This window comes from Strigops habroptila, chromosome 8 (genome assembly GCF_004027225.2).
Source record: "Strigops habroptila isolate Jane chromosome 8, bStrHab1.2.pri, whole genome shotgun sequence".
Taxonomy (NCBI): domain Eukaryota; kingdom Metazoa; phylum Chordata; class Aves; order Psittaciformes; family Psittacidae; genus Strigops; species Strigops habroptila.
In genome coordinates this window covers 4,053,842-4,059,497 of record NC_044284.2, presented here as the reverse complement: position 1 = coordinate 4,059,497, position 5,656 = coordinate 4,053,842, and positions in this window count along the sequence as shown.

Below are 5,656 nucleotides of genomic sequence, written 5' to 3'. Positions count from 1 at the left end.
AGGGTAAAATATGTCTAAAGCTACCTAAAGCATGGGTAGGAGAGAAATTCTGCATTAGAAATGCCTTACCCAGGGGTCTTGGAGCATTTAGAAACAGAAATAAACTGGAATCTAAATAGGAGATTTAAAACAAATGAAAATCAAAATACTAAGGAGCAAGAGCACAAGGTGAGTATTCTCTACAACTGCTTGTTTTAATTTTCCAGGTGTGGCTGATTGTTTCTCAACACTTATCTAGCTTAACTTTGGAATCTTTAATACATACATACCTTATCCACTTGTGTAACTGTCCATAGATGACTGCAATCCTTTTTGTTAGTACTCCTCAGCATTATTCTCTCTCAACTGGAGATATTCTCAGGACATGCATCATTTTGGGAGAGAAAGGCAAAGATGTTACTTGGCATATCCAAATGTGCCAGGTCCCTAGCTGCACAGGATGCGTTTCCCATGCTTCACTGGCAATCTGATTCAACATCAGTACATACAGCTCACACTAAAAAAGCTCACTCATTTTTAAGCATATTACTTTGGCTGAGAAAGAGTAAATGCTACTCCCTTCCCACTGACCTATGGACTCACATAACTGTCAAAGAAGCCACTGGCTTAACCCTATGAAGATGGCAAAAATACAGCTGTTAGCTAAATGAGTGCTAAGGAAGCAAACAGAAATGCTGATATCGGGAGAGACTGAGACCTACAACCAAAGCTTTCCCTTCCAAACAGTATTTTCTCCTGTACTCTTTGCCATCTCAGGCCTTTTAACATATAGCAGGGACAGCTTCTAGTTACTGTGTTTGCCTCCCAACCTGTGTGTTTCTTACTCCATTTTGTACACTTGGATATGGTCACTATTTAGGTCACATTTCTATCTCTGAGCAATCAAAACTGGCACAGCCCTAAATAACCAGCCTTATTGTGCCTCTCCCAGCTCCCTCTCTCATGCCAGCACAAGCATGAGTTCTCCTGCATACCAGCCTGTAATTTTATCAACAGCTGGACCCTAAGGGTGAGGCAGCAACCACAGTGATTTAGCATCTCCCTGCCCTCAATACAGAAACAGAAGAAATGTTTACCTAGACACCTGGGAGAGAACCTGCACTGTCATCTAGAAGCTTTGGGCAACTCCTTTAGCCTGTGCAATTATTATTGCAATTAAAACTCACTTAAGGGTAGGCTGTTAATGAGAAAAGGCAGAGTTGAAATCAACTGGCACACAAGCCTTCCTTAAGGAGAGAAACTTCTGAAAAATGCAAGGACTTAAAGGAACTCAACTAGGCTTCTGCTGCATGGCTTCGTTATTTTCCTTAAAAACAAAAACCAAAACCAAAGCGATCACCAAAACACCAAACCAAAATTAAACAAATAAAACCACAACAACAACAAAAAAAATACTCAGGCAGCTTTTTTCAGGGAAGAAAAATCCCCAAACCTCAATTTGTCTCTGCTCCAGTTCTGTTTTCTTGAGTCTGCAAAGTCCTGGAGCCATACTCCAAGGGAAGCAAATGACTGAGATCTGAACTGATTAAGCCTGAAGTCTTAAAAGACAGCTTGTCATACGCTATTTGCTACTGCACTGCTGACTTGGGAACACGCAGCTCTTGTGCATATTCCACTTCCCCATCTGCCCACTGCTTCTCATTGACAATTGCGCACTTCCAGCACAAACATCTTTGATGCTTTAAGAACTAAGTGCAAGGCAGCATAAAACATGCAGAGCTTTTCATCAAAGTATCAGAAGCACTACTCTATTGACTATTAATCTTTATTTGTGAGCTTAATTTATTAAAAGCCTCTATTTTAACATAATAAATAATGTAACTGTGCGTTGTAGCCCACTGCAACTAGAAACTTTATGTAGAATTTCAGACTCCTTTGCTATGGAGTAAGAGGCTTTGTTTATACTCTTCGTGGCTCTGTGTAAATCCACGGCAATGAAAACCAATCCCTCTTTATAAGCTGCTAGTGTTCTTAAATCCAGAAAAATAGGCAGATATAGCAAAAAGCAGTAAATGACTCAGTAAATGCAGAATTTTGTACCTTGAGTTTTTCAGTTTTCTCTGAACCAACACACGAAAGAATGTTATCGGTGAAGACCATTCAGTGGATTTCTCAAACTAGCAAAACCACACACACTTGGCATAAAACCAGATGTAAATCGAGTAAGATTCATATGCCCTTGCCTTTGACATTGGTGCTTGTTTCTAGCCATTTTTAAAACAGAAAACGGTTATCCATTTCCTTTTCATGCATATGTTCAAATTCATAACCGCAGAACAGAAAGAAAACAGATCATTGTTTTACAAGCTCCTTTTATCAAGCCATCTTTAAGAATAAAAAGGGGTATTTGGAATGATATGAATACCCTGAACTCCCACTGGCTTTGGGTGGGAGTTATGCACATTCACTAAGCAGTTACTCAGAAACTCAGCACCTTACAGAATCAGTCCCTCAAATCACTTCATGAGCTTTCTGTGATGAGACAGACTGCTCTGAAGAAAAAATAGCAGTTCTTTCTCAGCAGCCAGATTCAGGAGCTGATTCAGGACTGCAGATGTCTTGCTCTACAGCAGTTGCACTAGCTCCTGCCCTAGCTTCTCTCCCCGCCTCAGGCAATCTGAGGGAAGCTAGCAGCGTCAGCGATTAATGAGCCCACAGAGCCACCAGTTATCATGGGTCACTGTTGTGGTTTAATCCCAGCTGCCAATCAAGCATCCAGTCACTTGCTGGATGAGGAGCAAATCAGAAGAGTAAAAGTGAGAGAACTCAAGGGTTGAGATAAAGGCAGTTTAATGGGTAAAGTGGAAGCTGTGCACAAGCAAAGCAAAACAAAGAATTCATTCACCACTTCCCACTGCAGTCAGGTGTTCAACCATCTCCAGGAAAGCAGGGCTCCATCATGCTAACAGTTACTTGGGAAGACAAACTCCATCACTCCAAACGTTCCCCCCTTCCTCCATTCTTTCCCAGATTTATATGCTGGCCATAACATCATATGGTATGGGATATCCCTGGGGTCAGTTAGGGTCAGTGTGATTAGCTCCCTTCCCACTTCTAAGTTTTCAGGCAACAATTGCAGCCAAAGTAACTGAGCACATGTGATATCCAATGTTTCTATTCTTACACTTTCCACTTAATACCTTATTTTAGAGAAACATACTTAGTATATTACTGTGTCCTAGACCTATTTAATGCCAAATCTGGATTCAATACCTGTATATGTGCATATATGTAGCTATATACATATATATTACAGCCCATGTAAGGAGTTGTGACTATGTAATCATTTGGTTGCAATAACATACTATAAGGAAAAAAAGGGCAGCCCAGGATAATTACTTTGCAAACACATGCAAAGTTGCACCCTAAGCAATCATCATAAGGGGAGGTACTGCTCTTTGTCCTGTTTTCCTACTGACTTTAGTACTTGCCAGACTGTACCAAACTAATTCAGCTTGTTATGCCAGCAGAAAACAAGTATGATCAAGTAGTGTTTTACCAAGCTTTTGCATTGAATCAGCTCAGCATAAGGCCCAGCAAAAGCCAAAATAATGGTGCTGTCAGATCAGAGAGCCAAAGCGCAGGGACCAGAGGACTAGGACCTCTCCCCTGTACTGCTGCAGAAGGGTAAAACACCTTTAGCTATAACAAGCAACTTCACTAGATTAAAAAAAAAACCACCAAATTTTCATGCACAGTTGTATGCAGATTTGCATCTGAGCAAGACTGGTTTAAAACAATTAGTTAACTCACTATTTCCTTGCAGGTTAGCTATGTTCTCAGTGAAGATCAGCAAGCTATGTTACTCCTTTTCCCCCTTCCATCCATATAATAAGCCTTAATATTGATTTACAAGATTTTCAATTTGCATTGCCAGTGAGAATGCAGTGACTGGCATCTCTACATACCTCCTATTACAGCTTCCATCCTTGCACACTTTTCAAATACCCATCAGGTTAGTTGCTTTGCAATACCTTTTGACATGAGTATTGGTTCTGCAATACAGCAATATGCAAATATGAGGGAGGGGAAAGAAAAGTTTGATTAAAACTTTTATAAGTTTTATAAGTAGTAGCAGTAGATTTATACGTAGCATTCTTATAAGAGGAAAAAAGCTATAGCAAGTAATAAATTTGCCTGTTTAACAGCATACCCACAAGCACTATAGACTAATACCTCACTGTGTTAAGCATCATACTAGCAAGTAATACTTACCAATAACTTTGCTGGGCTAGGCAGTAATAATGATTCCTTAGACATCTCCCTGTTACTTTGAGCAATTATTCCCTTCCTCTCTCTCTGCAGGTAAATCACTTTTCATCCTCTCTTCTCCACCTCTCCAAGTGTTAAATGTGTATGGCTTGCATATCCATACTGCCTGCTGGCAAGGCAGCCAGCTCCTGCCAAGCAGAGAAGACACTTGCACAAATTTATAAAACTGGATTTTAAGTGACTAGAGGTTGGACAAAGAGAGAACAGATATTCATGTAAATGAAGGAACATAAGGAAGCAATGACACAAAGATGTAACAGTTCATTTACTAACCACACTAGACTGAGTTAATGCTTAAACCCTTTCAAATGCCAGCCCAGCCCTGGAGTGGGTTGCTACTGTCTCCTCCATCACGTACGTGCCCTAGCAATGGAGGACTGGGATAAACTCTTCAAGTAATGCCAGCATGGCAGTCTTCTCCAGACGCAGGAATTCCCAAGGCTTGGCTGTATCCTACAAGTATATAGGACTTCAGTATCACTGCTTGCTTCTTTCTATCAGCTCACTACAATTCCTTCTCTGTTGCCACAGCCTACAGTAGCTGTCAACTCCACCATGACAGCCAGTAAACTGCAGTCTCTGGATTCTCTCTGGGAAACACATTATTGTGCTTTCACATTTGAGGTGTCTCATATACCCAAACAAGGCCAAATAAAGAGCAAGAGCTTGATCAATTCCTGATCTCTACAAATACCCAAAGTTTTGTAAAATCCTTGATATAAACAATCCATAGAATGAGATGCACTGCCTCCTGCTTTCAGGATATGGAGCCATGTATTTGTTAGTAGAATTCTTCAGTTGTTCCTATATTGTTCTCTATAATCCTGGCATTTACTGGGGTGGAAAGGGAAAAGGGAAAGAGTCGATTACAGAATGAACTTCAGGTCACAGTCTTGCAGATGGAAAGTCTACATACCAAGGAAGTTTGGTAGCATGATGTAAATCTACTGGTTACAGAAATAAATCATTAGAACTACAATAAGCTGCCATGAAAACAAAATACATGGATCTGCAGGAGCATGGAACATGGAAGAGCTATAAGAAGAATCATCTTCCTAATCTTATGAACGCTCCCACCTCAGAATAGGTAAACCCACATCATTTTTTCTTAGTTATTTTATTTCATCTGCAAGAAGAAAGGGCTACAGTTCTGTTAAAACTTGCTAGGAAGGTTCTTATTTCACAAGATAAGAGGCTAGGACTTGAATACATAACATCACTTGCATGTTTGGGGTTTTCCCTTAACTTTAAAACATAAAGATAAACCCAGGTTCCCAACTAGAGCCATCAGACTAGCACATCAGTACGGACAGCTGGAAGCAGACTTCTGAGATTTGCATTAAATGCAACATCTCCTATGGAAAATAAAGAACAGTTCATAGAA